At 38.8% G+C, this 21,401-nt stretch overlaps 1 protein-coding gene and 1 long non-coding RNA gene across 2 annotated transcripts in view; one reads left to right on the top strand and one right to left on the bottom strand.

Moving 5' to 3' along the window:
* LOC110845360 (insulin-like growth factor-binding protein complex acid labile subunit) overlaps positions 1-10,739 on the bottom strand; it is a 33,734-nt gene extending 22,995 nt beyond the window's left edge. The window contains exon 1 of the mRNA XM_022091759.2: positions 9,677-10,739. The gene's annotated coding sequence lies outside the window, so the exon portion shown is untranslated. The remainder of the gene's footprint in view (positions 1-9,676) is intronic.
* A 6,149-nt stretch (positions 10,740-16,888) lies between these two features.
* Positions 16,889-18,139, top strand: LOC110845021. Its single transcript, XR_002547479.2, has 3 exons — positions 16,889-17,093; positions 17,217-17,375; positions 17,460-18,139. It is a non-coding gene; the product is annotated as an uncharacterized LOC110845021 (long non-coding RNA).
* The last annotated feature ends 3,262 nt before the right edge of the window (positions 18,140-21,401 follow it).

Below are 21,401 nucleotides of genomic sequence, written 5' to 3'. Positions count from 1 at the left end.
ACCAACTTGATAATGCACAATACCACCAACCCCGTAAATAGATCAGTCAGTAGAGGATGAACCCTTAGCTTTAAACAAGGCTTTGTTACCCTCTAAATATTTTATGACTCGTTATATTCACACAGCGAGTAATTTATCGACACGCCACGCGAACGCGAGGATAAATATAACCTCCCCCAAATTATTTTCGACACAAAACGAAACCACGCCACAATTTGTGTGTGAAGGATGAGACGTATTTTACATTGTGGAAGTAGATATGTAGTTTAGGTGGCTCAAGATTTATGAGCTATTCAGCAACAGTTCATTCCGCATTTATTCAATTCACTGACTTTTTAACTTTTATCCACACACGGTCCCGTTACGCATAGCTTACACACACCTTTCACTCGATCTTCCTTTCACCACGACCAGCAGTGGCCGCGGAAACCGTGGGGACATGTGGGGACATTAGCATTGCAGGATAGGGGAGGCAGGGGTTTAAATAACATGGGTAGATGATGCCGACATCGAACAACCATGGGGACATTGTCCCTCTGTCCTTCCGCGGCCACTGATTACCAGCACCCACCCGATCTGACTTCAGCTCGCCTTGTCCAGTCCAGTGAAGCAAAAAGTGATGCGATTGTGCAGTCAGAGAGAAAGTCTGAGAAAGAAAGTGGAAGTGAGTGAAAGTAAAATATGAATAAAGAGCTAGCGAGCTTTACCAAGTAACCAAACCACCAAATTCCTGCCGAATTTCTGGCCTGGATGGATGATTTCTATATCCTCCGTAGCCTTCATAATAGCCTTCTTCATCCTCTCCGTTACGCATAATGCGATACGATACGAAGGAAAACGCCAAGAAGCAAACTCTAAGCTGAATTATGTGAGAGGAGAGATCACATCATTTTTTACGCCACGACTTGTCATCCCATCCACGCACTGTTTGTTATTAGGAAACTGGAAAAGTCTAGTATTCAGCGTAAGTAAATTTTGTATATGTCGGGGAAGAAAGGCAAATCTCTCTTATCGCATTATTGGGTGGGAAATGGATAAGTGTGATGAAAAGGGGGCAAGTCTGAGATGTTGGGACGCATAAAATAAAAAGATTATGCATGCATCCTCAAAATGGTTGTCATTAAGTAAATAATTAAGAAATTTCATGAATTTTTAACCAGTTAAGAGATTTCATGGCGAAACTGAATTCATGAAGGATGCATACACATCCGTGCAAAGAAATAAAACTGGGCTGAAAATAGTATCAAATTCCACCATAAAACTGACTGAACCAAGTTTGTAACCAGATCCAGTAATGTGTGCTAATGCTCTCTTTTTGACGTGATACGTATAGTTTTCACTCTTTTGAACCTTAATCTTGTTAAGTCGAATTAGTGGTGATGACACATTACATGTAATCTGAAACTAACCGCAGCATCCTGTCCACTCCTCTTTGTATTCAACCGAACATGTCAGACTTTTAACCGCATGCCTAACCTCCAAACTGCGCAAAATATATTTGTCATTTGTCTGTTAACCTAGGTACTAAAGCGAGAAAAACATTAAAGATAACTGTTCCTGGGACAGATTTAATTTAATTGTCGACATTTTAAAATTTATTTGGCACTTAAACACCAAGAAAATATTTTTTGAAATATAAAAGTTTGTTGACATTTATAACTAGATAACATTGTTATACATACTTTCTCAAAATTTTGAAAAATGAGACGACACTGTATAGAATTCTGCTTAAGTTACATAATATTTCTATTAAAAGATTCCGTACATCTTCCATTCTATAAACCAATTTCTAATTTCGTCTCATACCAAAAACTCGAATTTCTCTTAATTCCATCCCCGGAAGCAACATCTCAAAAGAACAAATTTTATCTTCCACTTTCTTCCCTGAATTCTCTCCTGATCATGAACTTAAACTTGATTCCGCTGCACTTCCTCCTTCCGCTGGATGAAATCCCCCTCTCAAAATTCCTCTGTTCTTATGCAATTTGCATAAGAAGCAACCTCAAAATTCGGAAAACCAGAGAGAGGAATTGTTTGTTGGATCAAATTTACCAGGTCTAATCTCTCATCCTTTCTTCCTCCACTGTTCTCTAATGCGCAGTGGCCGCGGAAGGGTGTGGGGACAGAGGGACAATGTCCCCACGGTTATTCTATGTCCCCATCATCTGTCCATGTGATACAAACCACTCCCTTCCCTATCCGTCAATATTAACGTCCCCAGATGTCCCCACAGCTTCCGCGGCTACTGCTTTACGCGTACAAGTCTCGAGACAAATTAATGCCCTTTCTTCCAACCGACCGACCAAAACGCACCACCAAGAACCGTCTCGAATTTAAATTTATCCAGCAGAAGTGCAACTACAAATTACGGATCGAATTTCAACTTCCAAGTAATTATCCGCTTGGTAAACTCATTATCCAATCTGGTTGGTCGTGCTGTGATTATTTTATTGTGAACGAAATGCGTGCTTCGTTCCATTTCGTAAACAAGTTAAGAAATGTTGGAAAGAAATTCTCCGAATTTTACGCGTTTACAAACACACGCTCCAAATAAATATCTTTCTTACACAAATAACAAAGTAATGACTCAGTCAATTAGGACAGTTTAGTTTAATTGGAGAATTCTCCTCGTTTGTTCGTGAATCGTCGTATTTTTGTACAATTTGTATGTAGCTTCGCCTTGAATCGAATTACTCGTGTGAAAATTGGTCAAAATTTAATAAATTGAGATTTAGATGGAGTGTGAGGAATGAGAAGAAGCAGATCTGTCCAGGAAATGGGGAGATGACAAGTTTAATTGAATTTTTTATTCAGTTTCTCAATTTTTTATGGGATTCGTGCAGTTGAGATGAGATTAAGATCGGGAAGAAGAAGAATATCTGCTCTTTTGCCATGTGGTCTTCCTAACTTTGCAAAAGTAATAAGAAAATTACTTGGAGAAAGAAAGTGGGTGATGAGTGATGACCCAGTCCTATGAGGAATCATAAATCATCCAATTTACTCGAAGAGACATGTTTTTAGCGGCATAAATAACAGAAAGATAGAGAACTAGATCCGCATCGAAATAATTAAATTTATTACGTAAAAGAGATAGCAATTATCTAGATGACACATTATATAACTACTATTTGACTTGATAATTTTAATATCAGACCGAGTGCAAAGTTGTACAATAATTGCTCTTTTGACAAATAATTATGTAATTTTAGCCTCATAAATAATTTCCAGGGCGTAATTACTTAATTCAGCTCTTACTGCATCATCATAGCTTCATTTCATGACTCACAATGCGTGTTATGCAATAATATCCCCGAGTTTGTATGTACCTGCATCAATCAGATGCATTTAATCCCAGTCAGCATACAACATACATATTTGATCATCATCACCAACCATGGACCACTTCCACCTCCAATTATTCAAATTCATGCATCACTGAGTCGAAAATTGGAGGAAATATGCATTCCTCCTTCCTTCCCACGAAAATAAATGAATTTCCAACTCCTTTATTACCAAAACTCAACTCAAATACGACAAACTAAACCAATTTGAAATCGTGTCATTTGCAGGGAGCAAACTTTGCAATAATGAAATGCACACACAACACAGTATGCAGTCACCAGTGGCCGCGGAAGCTTGAGGGGACAGAGGGACAATGTCCCCATCATCTCCCCATGTTATGTAAACCCCGCCCTCCCCTATCCAACAATGTTAATGTCCCCAGATGTCCCCACGGCTTCCGCGGCCACTGTTGATGAATATTAGTGGTAGTGGTAGCTGCCTATGGTTTCATTACATTTCATGAAATGAAATGAAATGATCATTTGCAAATATTGACAAAACCACAATAAGCAAATGTGTAATGATCCCACGAACACGTCATTCGAAGACAAGAGTCCTCATCACCTCCACCAACCAACCGAGCGGGGATGGAATTCAATTAAATGTAAATGCCATAATTGAAATCGATCCCCGACCACAGAACACAACACCGGAAGGAAGGAAGGAAGTGCATATTGTGTTTTGTGCTTCGTCCCACCTTGAATGTAGAAACAATATTATTTTGTACTCTGGACTAGTCTGGACTGGACTTGAACCATGACCCCGCTTTTTCCTATCCATTTACAGTGGTCGCAGAAGAATGGGGACAGAGGTACAATGTCCCCACGGTTATTCGATGTCCCCATCATCTCCCCATCTTATATAAACCCAGGCCTCCCCTATCCAACAATGCTAATGTCCCCACATGTCCCCACGGCTTCGGCGGCCACTGTACACCTATGCACCTGAAATTCGATAGGTCCACAGTCTACCAAAAAATTGCAGTCTGGCTTTCCCAAGAAAATCCAATAAAAACCCATGCACCGTGTGGCCAACGATATCATTTTATTTTTATTGCACACAATTGAAACCAAATTTACTCTGGATAAAGGGGATTTTTATTTTTATTGGAAAAAATAATGCGACGCAACAGCTTGATTCTACTCATTTCAAATTGTTATTACCTACAATTCCCAACTTTTTTCTCTAATTACATGTCCCGCTCAAAAATTAGCCGTCGTAAAATTATGCTGATAAGGATAACTACTTGAACATACAAAACTAAGTGCAAATTAGTGACAAAAGTTGTCTCAACGGTAAACTCGCTCTCTATCTCTCGTCAGAGTGAAAGTACACCTCTGGGTCTCCCGTCGTCAGTCCCGTGTCTGGTGTCAAGTTAAACTTTGATCACTTCAATTCCCATCACACGCGACATACGGGGACAAATTACGCGAGGACATGACTGCATGAGCCTCACAGATAAGAGGGGAACACCAACCATCAAATACTTACTATATAACTCCCATAAGGAACCCCGATTCAACTCAAATTCGACGATATTTTACTCACGTAACGGAAATATGTAACACGGCGAGAAAGGTGTTCCAAACACGTAGTCACAATTCATATCTGTCATTACAGAGAGGTGCCATTGTACCAAATGTGACACTTCCATACGCACCCATTCTTCACTTTTTCAGAGAAGAAAAACTGATAAATTTCCCATGAAAGATTTATCATGTATCAGAAACAAATTAACTTTCTCCTTCCATCTCTTTACAAAACTTTGCAAATTGTTTCTTCACGTTTCGCAAATTCGCTCGGTACTTTTCCCCTCTTTGTTTTCTTTAGGGATTGAATAAGCTGACGGTGTAGTGACGTTGGTGGATGGATGGATGGGCACCAAAGTGGTAACACATTTCCCTAATGGCTTTCTCAATTTCCAAGTAAAACTAAACAAATACGCACAACGAACGAACGACACGGAGCTCGTGGAGAAAACTCATCTTTTCTTCTTGTTCTTCTCGAGGGGAAGAAAGTGTGTCTCTCATCAATAATTATTGGTTTCCTTTCCCCTGCTTTCTTTCCCCATCAAAAGTGAATGAAAAGTTTTGTCTCGTTATTATTAAACTAAACTAAAGTAAACCAAACTAAGCCGACTCCATTACGCGGGCAGGCAGGCAGGCAGGGAAAGGGTTTAGATGGCGACGACGACGACGACGACGAGACTCGCTGTTCCTTAATGTGTTTAGTGATTCCGTGCCATTCCATTCCACTGATAATATCGTAACGACCTTGTTGATGGCTTTAACTTTGGAGAGGAAAGGCCGACCACCTTTTGTTAGGTGGAGAACACCCAGAGTCATGAATGTTATTAGGGAGGGGGAGAATTTTGGCGAATTTTGCAACGAAGTTGAAAAACATGTCGTGGCTCTTTAAAGTTTTGCACTTTAATATTAAACTATATTAACATGTAGTTAACAAGGGAAAGTTAAACTTTGTATGTAGTTTTAGGATTTCCAGGAAATTTTACGAATTTTGGTGAATTTTGTGTCGCAAAATCTGACTAGTTGAAAAATGTCGTAGCTGTTTAAATTTTTGAATTTAATATTAACATGTAGTTAACAAGGGAAAGTTCAACTTTGTAGTTTTAGGATTTCTAGGAAATTTCATGTTTCAGGAAATGTCAAAATGTGAAACTAAAAAAAGAAAGAAAGCAAACAAACTGCCACCACATATCTTCCCACTAAAATCACATCCATCTAAAAACAACTTTCCTTTTTTTACCTAATCTGTCCAAATCGTAAGAAAGGTATAAAATCACGCCAAAAATATCACCATCCTCGATAATAAAACTTCTCGAAGCTTGCCAGCCTTTCTGTCAATTTTTTGTGCAAAATTCAATACACGTACGCGTGTGGCCTGGTACAAACGGGGTGCCAGTGAGTGAACAACTGGCCAAAAGAAGCAGCAGCAGCAATAACATGACAAGAAGTCCCAGGCCAAAGAGACAAGATCGATTGCAAACCGATACTAAAACACAACCGTGGAAAAATACGGAAAAAATCTCATTTTTTTGTGTACACCGAAACCTTTTCTTTTCCTCTTCTTCGGTTTTAGTCCACTTTAGGAAATGAGAAGCAAGTCGTAGTAACAGTAACACCATTAGCAAAAAAAGAAACGCCAAGAAGAAACTTGCTGTCCTGCTAAATATCTACGATTCAACAACACGTGTAACATTTCATTTCATTTCATTTCCTTCTCCTCCTGAGACGGGAAACGCGTAAAACAAAACAGAATTTGTAAACGAGGTGGAAGCCGAGAAGGAGAAAACGGAAAATAAAGTAAAATAAGATAAGATGACATTTCTTACTACGTCGTTCCTTGTCTTTTCTTCATTTTCTGAGAGTATATAAACCAAACGGAAAAGATTTCGTGAGGAACCAGCAGCACAGATGAAATGTTCCCCTTTTGGGACTCTTTTTTATTATTCTTGAAAACTGTCCACTTGAGATTACTTTGTCTCACTTTACATTTACGTACGTACGTTTTACTTTATTATTCACTTTGACCAATCAGCAAAAAGACCTAGTTTGCTTACTTTACTTTCAATTTTCTTGGGAGCAAAATGTAAATTGTTTTTGCAAATGGAAACTGACTGACTTCTGTTATGCAATGGGTACGCGTACGCATAGACGGACGGCTACTTCCGCAAATTAGAAGAACAGCTACTGTACATGGATTCGTGTAGTCAGTCGTTTTGACAAAGTGGGTTGGAATCAGTGGCCGCGGAAGCTGTGGGGACATCTGGTGACGCTAACATTGTAGGATAGGGGAGGGAGGGGTTTATATAACATGGGCAGATGTTGCGGACATCGAATAACCGTGGGGACATTGCCCCTCTGTCCACACCCTTTCGCGGCCACTGGTTGGAATGGAGTACATGGAAATGCAGATGTCTTCCTCCTTCCCTTCCATTTTAATTTATTAAGAAATAATTAAATAAAACATGACTTGGAAAGGAGGAAGGATCGAATCTGGAACATAATTTTGACTAAAAGGTGTGTATATGCAAAACAGTTTCGCACTGAATCTCAATCCCTTAACATATCTACATATTTTACAGTGTAAATCTTGTTCTGCTTCCCTTGTAAATACAAACCGGGTTGACTATTTCGGACCAAATCATAACAAAAAAGTGTGTCTTCTTGCATCCATAGCTCATTTCATTCTCTCGAAATAATGACTCGGAACTAAAATCTGGTCTCATTAGATTGTGAGAACCAACCACACATTCGCCTACTTACTTACATAATTTGCTGACTATGCAACCGCCCATTGTGGAGAGACGGATGGATGGATGGATCTCTGCGATGCCAGAAAAACAGTCCTTTTTTACCCAAAAAAGTCTCAAAGTCTGCATCTCCGCCTATTTATTTGAAACGCGAGGAGGACTTGTTTCACTCTTCTTGGTCTTGTTCTTTTTTTTGCACGCATATTCAAAATCTCATACCCATTTCTTCTCTTCATGAGTTTAATTACTGCCCTGGGGAGTTATTCATAGTTAACTAGTGTCAAGATTTTATGGTGCCAGAGAGAAGAATAAGAGTTGTTATTCCTCCATCACTAATTAATCTCTGACTTACTTTTCTCATTTTTTTCACTCTGTGTGTAACCCTAAGTTTGCTATCCATCTCTGTGGCGTGGCACTCTTGGTTTTCTTTCGTTTTCTTTGGTCTTGGCATGGATGGAATGTAAAGGAATGGCAAATTGATGCGTGGTTTACTTAAGTGCATTAGACAGATTTGCGCCACGTTAAGTTTCCTCACTTCAAAAGGAGAGAAGAAGAAGAAGAAGGCCAGACAAATTACGAGAGTTTGTATGCATATCTACACATACTTCAAAAACTAAATGTCTTCTATTTGCCAGCATTAAATACATAGTAGTTAAGTTAGTTTACATACACAGAATATGGCTGGCTGCGAGACCACAAAGTTTGTTTTCTTCCGTATAAGTAAAGCTTCTATAATTAACCAAAACTTGGCAAGGAGAAAAAAATTGAGATGAGATGAGACGCGATCTTTAAAATTCTTCTGCTTGGTGGCAGCGAATCTGATTTAACAGTGTGTGTAATGTCACTTTTGATGGGGTGGAATTACAAATTTTTGGTTATTTTGTGCCGCCGTTATACAAAATTTGGGTAAAAATTAATTGTATAATTAGCAAAATAGATGAGTAGGAGTTGGGAAAATAAGTATGTGGATTTGAAATATGTAGATTTTTACCATTAAAAGCACCCAAATCTGGTTTAACAGTGTGTGTAATGTTATTTTCTGAAGGGGGTAGAATTACCAATTTTTGGTCGTGTTATGTAGAGTAAAATGCCGTTATACAAATTTTGGAAAAATTAATTGTGTAATTAGCAAAAACAGATGTCAATTAGGGTTGGCTGAATATGTGGATTTGCAATATTGAAACTTTTTTTACCATTAAAAAATACGATTTAACAGTGTGTATAATGTCATTTTTTGATGGGGTAGAATTACAAATTTTTTGTCGTTTTGTGCCGCCGTTATACAAAATTTTGTGAAAAATTAATTGGATAATTAGCAAAATAGATGTTTAGAAAGTTTAGAATAAGTATGTGGATTTGAAATATATGTGGATTTTTACCATTAAAAACTACCCAAATCTGATCTAACAGTGTGTATAATGTCCCTTTTTGATAGGGTGGAATTACAAATTTTCGATCGTTTTATGCTAGAATAAAATGCCGTTGTACAAATTTCGATAAAAATTAATTACATAATTACCAAAACAGATATCATTAGGGTTGGCTAAATATATGGAGTTGCACTATGCTAATTTTTACTATTTAAAAAATACCAAAAACACAACCACTACCAACCCGTCAAAATATTTTACCGCACAACTTTCACCCCTTTCAAAAATTTTGATTTTCAAACAAACCCGACCCGACCCTTCAACTAGGACATGGCTCGATCACTTTCCTCTCTTTGAGACTTGATTCATACGAATTATTAACAGCAACATTATGCAGATGAAGAACTCCACATATTTAAGAACCTAGGATAAATTATGCCTCATCTAAAATTAAGAATGACCTGTCACTCGTACATAATAAATAACGTGTCAGAATCAGAAGAGAATGCTGCTCCTCTGACGAGGAAGTTTTGATTCCACTTTTCATAAACACTTTGACAAAACATGTCAAAACAAAATTTCTTCTATGCACGATAATAAAATACAAACATTGATATTTACTTAATAACAAGACTTATGCATAATAAACATTAACAAGCACATTGCGTAAGAAGATTCTGTTAGTGTTTACCTTATAAATTTTTGGTGAATCCGTCCGTCCGTCCGTGAATGGAAATCATCAAGGGGAAGTAAATAATAAATTATAAATTTAGGCTGCTTCTTACACAAGTGGGTTTTATTACAATTTTCTTATTAGTCTCATCACTAACAGATGATGAAAATTAGTTCATAATAATAATTTAATCACCATTTAAGTAAATTAAATGCATGGAAAGAGTTAAGTTAAATGTCTTCGTGGTAAATAAATAACGGTCTGCCAAAACTTTCCCACAGATCGGTCGGGACCAAACTTTCTCAGACCTTTGCCTTGTCTTGTCAGTAACAGAGTAGCGTAGTAACTTTCCGGGTAAAGTAGTGGGCAAAATACCCGGATATTTCTTTCACATTTATTTTATTATTTATCCATCCTCGTCTCGCCTGCCGGATAAGTGGTTGGTGGGAGAGGAAATGGAGTATCAAACAGAAACTTGTCCTCCTCAACCAGTCTCAATTTTCCCACGATACAAAACTCCAGAGTAACTTTTTTCTCTCTTTCTTTATCAGAAAACTTAACCCGTTCTTCTCCTCCGTGTCTCGATTCAATGTCAGCCCGTTATTATTATTACGATGAGAGAGAACCCCGGAAAGATGACACTTTGACACGGCACTCTTCTCGATATTGTGTCAAAATGTGTCACTTTGACGTGACGATAACAGTGACACTGACCCCACCGGACGTCCCCGTCAATTTTAAACGTCACCCTCAATAAGCTCCGTTGTGATTGTGTCGCACGGTAAGACGGGTGACACTTAATTTCAGATTTCTTCTCCCACTGAACTCAACAAAATCCCGGATGGATGGAAAGCTGGGCTCCTCGATTTTTATTTATTATTTTTTGTCCGCTTTATTAAAGGACGCCGTGGCCGAGGTAAGACCGGTGTTCGTATTGTTCGTACGAGAGGAGGGTGAGAGCTGATGAATCTCTGGAAATAAATCCCCTTCAAAAAACCGTGTGGTTCGGCTGGAATGATGTAACCGTGGCGTAGTCCGTGCTGCACGAAAGCTGAACAAGAACTGAACAGAGAAATCCCAAAAGGGTCCAACAACCAACGCGACCAAACCAAACCTACGAACGAATATCAGAGAATCATCGTTGTTTCAGATCTCATCTCGTATCGGAGAGAGAGAAATTCACTGCAGGCTAGCTTCCAAGTTCCAATTCTTCGGAGTTTTGTTGTACTGTTCATGGAACAACGCACCGATCCGAATAAATGCGTATTGCTTGTATGTGAGTATGACTGAAGGCTGGACGTAGTGGTACAAACAAAGTGTGCGTATGTATGTGCGTATGGAGAAAAAAATAAGTTTTAGCCCATCATCCACATGGGAATCACCCTTCTTTTTCAGAGTGTGTACAGTGTAATACATATTGAAGATCATGTTACTTGCATGGGAGGAAGGGTGCATGGCAATAATGCGACCACCTTTTTAGCCTGAATCTTAATAATGGCATATTTTTTATGAGGTATGTATATAGTCTAATAACGGAACATTTGATTTTAAAATCCTGAATTTCTTGTTGTCAGCATTGGTAAAATCTGTATGAAACATTTAATCATCAAAACCATTCATTTTCAATTTTAGGATTTGAAGCCATACAATTTATTATAATTCCAATATTCCCCAATTTTCACCTTTTCTTTCAAAAATCATATCTTCCTTATCTTCCTTACGCATCCATTTATGATTTAAACCCTTCATCATGTCTGTTTCTCATTGATCTAGTTATGCATTTTTCCTCTTCTATGTCCTATTATAAAATACTTAAATTCACTCCATCCGTCCAGTCGCAAGTTTAGTTTGGTTGTCTGTTCTGTATTAAATTTTATACTTTATTCCTTCCTCCTCCTCCTCGATCCGTCCATCCATCCATTTCATCTTGATTTTCTCTCTCCAACTAACTAACACGTCTACCAAAAGTGCATGCATAACAAGTAAAGTAAGTGATGCTTGCAGGGTGACGGTCTCCACCAAAACTACAAAACTACACACCACTTGAGACGAAACTAGCTGGAGATGAGATGCAAAACATAATTCAAAACATTTACCAAAGTGGCCTTCTCGTCGTCTCTTTCATCTAAAACGGATCCAATCCAGCAGTTGCATCACTCACACTCCACTTTGTTTAATCTCAAGGCTTTCTCAATATTGCACCCAGCAAAGATGTAGCGTAGCGTTGCGTTTAATCATTTTAAATGAATCAATCTCACCTAATTGAAGGATAGTATTGTATAAAACGTAGCATTTCTAACCGAACCTCCGAGGGACGAAGTGGAACAAAAACACGGCATTATGCAAGAAGCAAAGCAACAGAATTTCATCTTTTCATCAAAATTTGATACAACCAAATCTGGAAAGGTTGTTTCATTTCATTTCGAAATTCATGTCAATTTTCCAATCAAAACAAATCCTGGGAAGTATTCAATTCTCAAATCCTCTCATTTTCATTTCATTTCAACGTTTTAAGTCGGAATTTACCCAGGCCAGGAGAAGTAAGAGGGATGTATTTACAGGTTTTATTCTATTCAGATATGTATTTCTATGTGTATTTGTTGCATAATTCTACTTTGCTCCACTGGGTCTTGTTAGTTAGCGAGTTGGTTGGTTATGTACGTAGTTTTAGTTTTAGTCCGTAAAATAAATCCTCTCTCTTCGTCAATCACCTCTCGTTTGAAGCTTAACAAGCTCAGATAACTTCCAGCTGAAACTGGGAGTTGGGAAATAAATAAAGCGATAAATATTTCAATAAATAATCCTCCTTCTCCTCCACCCAATCTTTCAAACTAATCAAATTTCCAATTAATTAATTCACGTTTTCTTCTCTCTCTCTTCACGACTTGTTTGGTTTACTTTTTACGCTCTTTTGTTATTTCGCGTAATTTAATGAAATATGTGCATTTTTGTTGGGTGGAGAGGGTTCTATTCCGTATTTTAAGGTATACCCAAACCCGAAAAACTTTGTACATACTTTTTATTTATTTATTTGAGAAGGATGAATTGAATGTGAGTGAACGACGAATTGAGGGCACATTTGCTTTTTGTGGGGTGAGTGGAGTGGGGACCGGATTTGCCCTTTTGTTCATCTTCTACATAACAGAAGCACTATTTCTCCGACCAGGGATCATTCTGACCCTATACGTACATGCTCCTCAATCTAAAGATTTAGTTAATAGCCTATACTGCACATATAGCTTTGTGGGAATCGTATATATATCGAGACATGTAGACATGTATTTACTTGTGCTTTGACTGACTGAGTTGGGGAAACCACGATGTCTCGTATAAAATACCAATTTCATTCAGAAAAGATGGGGAATAAAAAAGGTGCCTTCTTTAAATGGGATAATTTTGATGGTCGTCAACCGCATAAAAAATTATGCAAGGGGAAAGCATAGAAATTATTAGCATTTCCAGAGTTTTGATGAATTTAAGGATAAAAGTCAAGCAGGTGATGAACGATTTCCTTTACCCAAAACTTTATGAATAAGGCTACTTTACCATTAATGATATTTCCCCCAATTTATGTACCCCACACCAATCAAACCACGACCACAACGTCACTACCATTACCCATTACAACCACACCCTCCTACAAATAGTGTTCTCTGCAAATAATGACCACCACGCGGCCAAGATCAAGATCAAGACCTTTCCCCATCACCACCACGAGACGATAGATAACAACTCGTCCCATATCAACCCATGTATACGTCGCCGGCTTTCTTTTCGTCTCTCGTAAAATAAAATAAAACTCGATCTTTGTCTGTCGTGGAAGAAGTTTGGTAGTAAATTTATTCGGATTTCTTAAGGGTGGCCGTGGTAGCAGTTCCACTAGTCGTCGTAGTGGTGACACGCGGAAACCACCCCTTCTGTCTCGCTCCCCTCTTCACTTTTCTCCTTAAATTGAATGAATCTCTCTCTCTCTCCTTGGTTGTCAGTAGTCGAACAAAGTCGCTTCAAGAACATTACTACGAGGCACACACACACATCTGCAACACTTGTAGTAACCATCAACGAAAATAGAATGGGATGCAGCCCAGCAGCAATTCCTGCACCGACCTAAACCAAACTGCACATTCATTGCATTGCATTGCATCACTTGACAGCAAGCATAACGGAGAACATAATGGAAGAAAAGAAGGACAGAAATAAAATGCATGTGCACAAATGTATGGATTGTGTACCATTGTCTGTCTTAACATCTCTAAAAGTTTTTGCTTTTCCACCCACTCTGCAAATGTTTTGTCGTATTTGATAAGTACGATACCCGAGGCGAGCAATTTCGACCAGCTGGCTGGGGATGAATTAAATGTGTTTGTTTTACTTGAATTTTTGGAGAAATTTTCAGATTTGAGTATGTAAACTAACTTTACTTTGCATCGTTTACGGAAATGTCGAGAAATACAATCGAGAAGCAAACAGTGTTGATTGTTATATTGCGAAACATAACACTTACGGACATGATGAGATGAGGGTGGGAGGTCGGGACGTGTTTTTATTTTTACAATTGATTTTTTTCCCTCGCCACCCTCGCCTCGGTCGAATAGAGAGAATCAGTAACACGGTCCACGTTTCGGCAACCGTCATAACAATAATTGCCGTCTTGTTGAGAAGGTTTTGCTCTCTGAGATGCGATCAGCCTCGTAATTCCGGCCTGACATGTATATAGGGTCGCGTTGTCATTTATACGTTAAATGATGGGATATACGTGTTATCTGCGAATGGGGTGTTGTTAGATACATACATACACGGTTCGTATACAGCGGAGAAACAATCGAAAAAAGGGGAGGAAACAAGGCAGCCCAGCAATTTTATGACATTTATTTCATTTCGTTTTCAGAAACATATGCTATTTTTCGGCCGCCTGCCCAGCCCACTTGCCAATTTCCGTTCACGTGTGTGAATGGAAATGTGCAAAATTGTGCATAATTTTTATGCGGTGGTCGATAGAGTAATCAAAAACATCGATCTCCTCACACTTAAGCACACCTCCTGCTGTCATGCATATGTACCTCCTTACTTTTTGGCCTTTGTGGTGGCATGGCGTGTCTTGGTCCCATTTGCGTTGGTGAAAGTGGATCAAGCCAAAGGATGAAGTCATCAACTCCTTTTTCTCACAGAGAACCTTTGTGGATAAGTCGTTTAAGATAAGTCAGAAAGCGTAATCGACGCAGTTGAGAATACATACATATTCTCCTCCTCGTGAGAGAAATGCATTTGTACATTTAAGCCGAAACCAGTAGTTTTGGTGCCGATAGGATCTGACAAATTGACTCCGAGTTCTAATTTCGCATCTAAAATGCTCCACCAATTCATTCGACTTCATCACCAGAGGAGTAGTAGAACATTTCCGAGAACTAATCGTCCATCCTCCTCCCTCAATTCTTCTATCGTGCTAAAGAATCGAACTCTCTCTCTGCCAACTGCATCATGTTCAGTTAACAAATCCGAATGAATGAGAGGAGAAAGAAACAAATGTGAACTTCACACGATTCCTTTATCCCAGAAAGAAATTCTACAAAACGGAAAGAAGAGAGAAAAAAAATCCAGGATAGATAGATACCAAACCAAACAGAAAGTCGATGGCCAAGCAATCAATACTTTGTCAAACAACTTTCACCCTCAGGTATTTACTCGTATGTATACGACACACTACATAAAAGAGAAAAATAAACAAAATCCAGTTCAGTCCCATTGAGATACGAAATTTTAACAGTTTACGCACTTTCACTGGACACTATTCGAAGTGAAAATGACTTCTTTGTTGGCTACTGTGGAGAGGATTTAGTAAAATTCTGACAAGATTGGCTCCCTCCAAACCGAAAGGATTCTACTTTTATCCTCGCCTTCAGACCAATGGCCGCGGAAGCGTGGACAATGTCCCCACGGTTATTCGTTGTCCCCATCATCTCCCCATGTTATAAAAACCTCTCCCTCCCCTATCCTACAATGTTAATGTCCCCACAGCTTCCGCGGCCACTGCTTCAGAGAGGTGTCCACTCAAGATTTATTTCCATTACATCAACACAACTTTATTACATCCGCTGCTGCTGCTGCTACTGCCCATTCGGTTCGAGATCTTCTCGACAATAAAAAAAAATACATACACACGAGATACGAGTACAATGCCAACTGTAGCATCACCTCATTCATACGAAGGGAGGAGAAAACCATCACTTTATTGCCTTACATACTTATCCCGAATGGTGGTGTAAGTAAGTAGTAGTAGGTTATAAACTTTTCAATAAAATGAAATCAGATCGAGGAGAGAAATCCGCTCCAATAAAAATGCCAAACTTTGAGCCTTTTTTCGCCATGCTGGAGAGGATTGGATTGGTGCTTAATATCGGAAAAAAGTCGATATAAATACTACTGGACTGGCCACTTTATTTTATTTGTTTTATTTTTTTACGGAGATACAGATACCGATATTAATACTTGTGTATCAATATTACTCTCTCACTTGCTTCCATTTATTTCACCGGGGAGAAATTTCGACAAAAATTTCCTACGTTTCCTAAAGAAATGAACTGGATGGAATGTGATACAATAAAAATAATTTATTAAGTCAGTGGCCGCGGACAGAGGGACAATGTCCCCACGGTTGTTCGATGTCCCCATCATCTCCCCATGTTATGTAATGTGGGATTTTCGGTGAATTGCATACGCGTTGAGAGCAAAAATAAGAAGGAAGTGTGGTACGAGGAATCGAACCTCGTGTCTTTCTCATGCCGGGAGAACACCTTACCACTAGGCTAACCGCCCTGCTTCCTATCCTTGCTCTCTTTTGCAACCACCAAATTCCACTATTCTCTCCTACAGTTGCCCGGAAATAGTTTAGAGTCGTCCTCGACTCTATACATGGGAGAGAAATACTTGCACCACCGACTGCTCAGCTGAGGCAACGCATGCTGATTTAGCGGTGGTGGACAGAAAGAAGGATGACGTCCCATGTCCTGCGCAAGGTGCTCAGTAAACATGGACGGAATACTCACTACTGCTCTCGGGGAGTCAGTCTTGAGTGAGGGGAGGGAGAATTGGGGTTTGTTGGGGGTCATGGAATATGAAATAAACTAAGGGAAGAGGAACGACTCATGCAATGTATTTGAGTGAAGCTTATGGAAGAGCTCAGCAGCCAACCAGCGGAGCTTAATATTATTTTGTTCTTCCTGCAAATGGGCGGCTTTAACAGATCGGCCAAATAACTGTGTGCAGTTTCAGCATGAGAAAAAGCTGATGCAATTCAATCACCACCACATGGTTTCCTTTGCGTGGCAAAGAAAAATACAGTTCCAGTCCGATCGATTTTTAGCCAGCTTAAATTTCTTCAATTAATTATTTAAAAAAGTTACTTGCAATTAAACAGTGTACCCCTCGGCAGTACATGGTAAGTCCACATATCTATTTGCACATTAAATTATATAATACACATGCACACGTACTGTAAACATTACTTGAGCAATTTTTTTTTGAATTAAGACATTAAATACATTGGGTTAATATTTTCCAGCCTCCACGTGTCCCTGCCTTCAAATGAAGTGACCCAGCCGTGGGGGTCACCACCACCAAGGACACTGAAAATAACCTGTTGTAAATATCCAAGGTGTGCTAAAACAAAACATAAAAATCCGGAAGCTCAGTTTTATCAATTTCCATCCCAGCCAGACAGGTCAGGCGTGTTAATAAATTAAATGGAAAATAATTTTGGCATTCTAATAAAGACTATTAAGTTGCAATATTTTCTATCGCTTAGATTCAAGAAGTGGTGTGAGTATTTGGATCTCGATTGTCAAAATGTTCCCCCCGTCTCCATGATTTGCGACCTACATTTTAAGGATGATCAGTTTAACAATTCTAAGAAGACTAAAACCATCCGCCCTTCCATCAAGATTTTTTGTGTCGCAGGAGCAATTATTAACAGTTTCTACACCCAGTGAAATTATCCGACCTAGTCCCAGTATTAAATTCATCCCTATTTTACCAAAAGAAGTAACATCAATTGCCGTGTCACCGCCGTCGTTGGACGTGTCGCAGCCGAAAATTAGTGGAAGCTTCGAGTCGCCTTGCTCCCCATCGTCATCCGTATCTAGTCCTCGACCTCAATCCAACATTTCGTCACCTGAAACCAGTCCAAGTTCAACCACGGACAACAAAAAAAGGATTCGCCAACTGCAACAGAAACTTCGTCGACCGAAGGTAAAAGTTCAGCCAGAAAGGATTATGGAAAGTCTGAATGAAGTTATGAATGATGCATACAGGACCAGTAGTATTAACGGGCAAAGACGCTTCACAGGATTGATTTAGAAGTAGCCCAAAACTATTTTTATTGAATTTAACTGCAAATCCAGACATTCCTTGTATTGCTCGGTTTGTGAATGTCATGTCCATATATATTTTACTATTTCTGAAATAAACGTACGAAATGAGTGAAAATCTTTTTCTTTTTACAATCTCCAGATATGTATAAAATTAATCATATTTAAAGTATCTGCGACTAAATGTCCCACTAATCTCGAGTCCTTTCGGTTAAACTGCTGGCAGCAAGCGGGTCGCTTTTGCACAATCAAATTGATGTTTCTCAGAGCTACATATTGCACCTAAAAATAATTCGAGAAGAATAATTAATATGTTGATATGTCTTTGTTTGTAATACAACTCAATTCTTTCATAAATGGCCCAAATGATTACCTCTGGTTCTGAAGACAACAATATACCAAACAACATTAATTCTTTAAGAAACTTTTCCAACCATGCACGTTGTGGCGACGGGGATGACGACGATAAGCCACGTTCCGGCGGCTGTGGCACGTCTTGCGACGGCGGAGACACGCCGGGTGTGACCAAACGGGAAGGTTTGACCTCTTGCATTCAGACGTCTTTATGTGTCTCAGTATTTCCAATTAATTAATTCCGCAAGAACGCAATTCCAATAGCATTTTATGCATTTGTCATGTTGATAGTAATTACAAAAACCACTAGGGTAATTATTTTTACAAATTTAATTGTAGTGAGAAATGTAAACACAAATTTTATGCAAGAGAGCAAGCCTATGGTGAACTGATTTGGAGCGGAGGAGTACATAAAGCATGGTGGTGGCTGGCTGCCAAAAAACTGAAGCAAAGTGGTGACGGTGGTGGAAAAAGAGGCTGGACAAAATAAAATTAGACGAATATTACCGGCTCTCGTGTCTCTCAATGCGGCTTCACCGCCCAAGTTACTACAGTTCTTCCTTCAGAATCTCATTTTCCCTGGTTGGGGGTTGGGCTTTTCCGCTTGACAATGAGAGGGATTGAGATCGAACAGCTGTTCCACCACATGTGGGATTTTCGGTGAATTGCATACGCGTTGAGAGCAAAAATAAGAAGGAAGTGTGGTACGAGGAATCGAACCTCGTGTCTTTCTCATGCCGGGAGAACACCTTACCACTAGGCTAACCGCCCTGCTTCCTATCCTTGCTCTCTTTTGCAACCACCAAATTCCACTATTCTCTCCTACAGTAAACCCCTCCCTCCCCTATCCTGCAATGTTAATGTCCCCACGGCTTCCGCGGCCACTGTATTTACCTAGTACATGATGCAATATTGGTTAAAATCTGTATCAAGTGAATGAATAAGTTTTTCATACTTTTTTATGTTCCTCCCGTCGGACATGATTACCCTTTCAAATGACAGGAAATGAGTTTTTGCCCCTCATAAATAAAATGGGCTTCTTTTTTGCACAGAAAAGTTTCTAGCCGGTCGAAAACAATGAATTTGGTTCATTCATTCATTCACAAGAAGATAAACCTGGAAGGAAGTTCTTGTTAAAGTATATATTTCATGAAAGACATTTCTGTTCATGGTGACATTTTTTGCAACATTTTATCAAATGTCAACCAAAACAGAAAAGGTTTTGAAAAATGATGATAACGTCAACGGAACAATATTTAAGAATTTTATCAACATCTGGTCACCGTTTAGGAAATATTAAATAATTGTTTAACTTTTCTCCTCCAAAATATCAATATTTTCGAGAAAGCTCGATTCGTTTCTTTGTTCAAAGTACATAGATATATTTTTCAATCAGGAAATAATTTGATCTCATTTCAGCCCCGGAAACTTATATTAACAAGTAACTTTACTTTATTAGTACAGATTGGCTTGTCTGTAATAAAATGGAAATTGTTCTCCTCACCACTTTCATCTCATCCAACGCCACGCCGCTCCACGCCACGCCACGCCACGCCACGCCATTCCACACTCTTCTGCTGAGTTCAATCAAAGAGTGGAGGCAATTGGGCCTCCGTCCAAACCTCGGTTCGGTTAGTTGGATTTCATTTTGTAGTAAGTGAGAAGAAAATTCAGTTCAGGCCAGAAATCAAGACCTTGCCTTGGTTGGAAAAGGGTAAGTATAGAAAGTACCAACTACGTATAAGTGGGGATCAATTGAGCCATGGTAAAGGAAACAAGTTTCGGAAAGGTAATGAAGTGCGGATTAATTTCACGGTTGGGGATCCATAAAAATATTGACATTTCATCCCGACAAAAGTTTCCTCATAAAAAAAGTAGAAATTGGACTAGACTCAGAATAGCTAATGGTATGATAGAGAAACTATTTAGTGTGTGTTATGCCATGCCTAAGATAAAAGTTGTGAGAAGCAAAGGGTAAGAAATCAAACAAAACTTGACGTGAATGAGATGACCAAAATGAAATAGGGGAGAGGTACAAGATGCAATCGGGAACTTTGCATGACTCACATTTAAGAAACTTTCAAATTTTTGGTTACCCGATTTTCATTCCCTTCGCAAATCTAATAAGTAATCACAGGAAATGTGAGCATACATGCATAAATGTTAAATGCGTTTTGGGCAATCTGAACCCGACTTTGCGAAATCCACGCTGTTAGCCTAAACGGTAATGGTTGTATGGTTTTGGCAAATTACAAAGTATTATTTACTTTGTGCAAAAAGATTTGTGCAGAATTAATCTCTTCATATGTACGTGCAGCTAATTGCTCTTTTAGACTATAATTAAACGAGTTAATTAAAAGGGAGGCTGGGTCCAATTGACCTAATCAACAGACACTAGTACCTTTTGCAGATGCTTTGCTTTGCATGCAAAGAACTGATGAGGGTTAGAGCGGTAATAAAAGTTGATGGCTTCATCAATTCTAAGTGTTTGGTTGGGATTAATGGAAAAATATGACGGAAATATGTATACGAGATGTTACAATGACCAAATATGAATGTGAATGAATGATGTGCTGAAATGACACAATATCGACCACAAATAAAATAGGTCTTGCTTTGTGATAAGGTGATGATCGATGTTTCAGGATTTTAACGACTATGATGAATTTTATCCATATTTCATTGTGATCCTTAATGTTGATCTGCAACTATGTATGTGGACTACACAGGATCATATCACATATCACAGGAGTACTTATATATGCATATGGCATCAAACTGATCATGTTGCATAGGAATGTAAGTAAAGTACACCGAATTTGGGTAAAAATGGTCCCCCTTCAATCTAATACATAATACTTACATACATACACACATGCATTCTTGTTTTTTCGGTATGACCAAGAGGTTAGGATTTGACTCGAATAAATGACATAAATAAATAACTACGCGCAAATCACATCTTTATGAGTTTAAATCAAACCAGCAACTGATTACGTTGGCATTTAACTGCATGACGAGAATTG

The sequence above is a fragment of the Folsomia candida genome, unplaced genomic scaffold (assembly GCF_002217175.1).
Source record: "Folsomia candida strain VU population unplaced genomic scaffold, ASM221717v1 Fcan01_Sc002, whole genome shotgun sequence".
Taxonomy (NCBI): domain Eukaryota; kingdom Metazoa; phylum Arthropoda; class Collembola; order Entomobryomorpha; family Isotomidae; genus Folsomia; species Folsomia candida.
The sequence above is the reverse complement of the archived record's forward strand: the minus strand, read 5'-3'. Positions and strand labels throughout refer to the sequence as shown.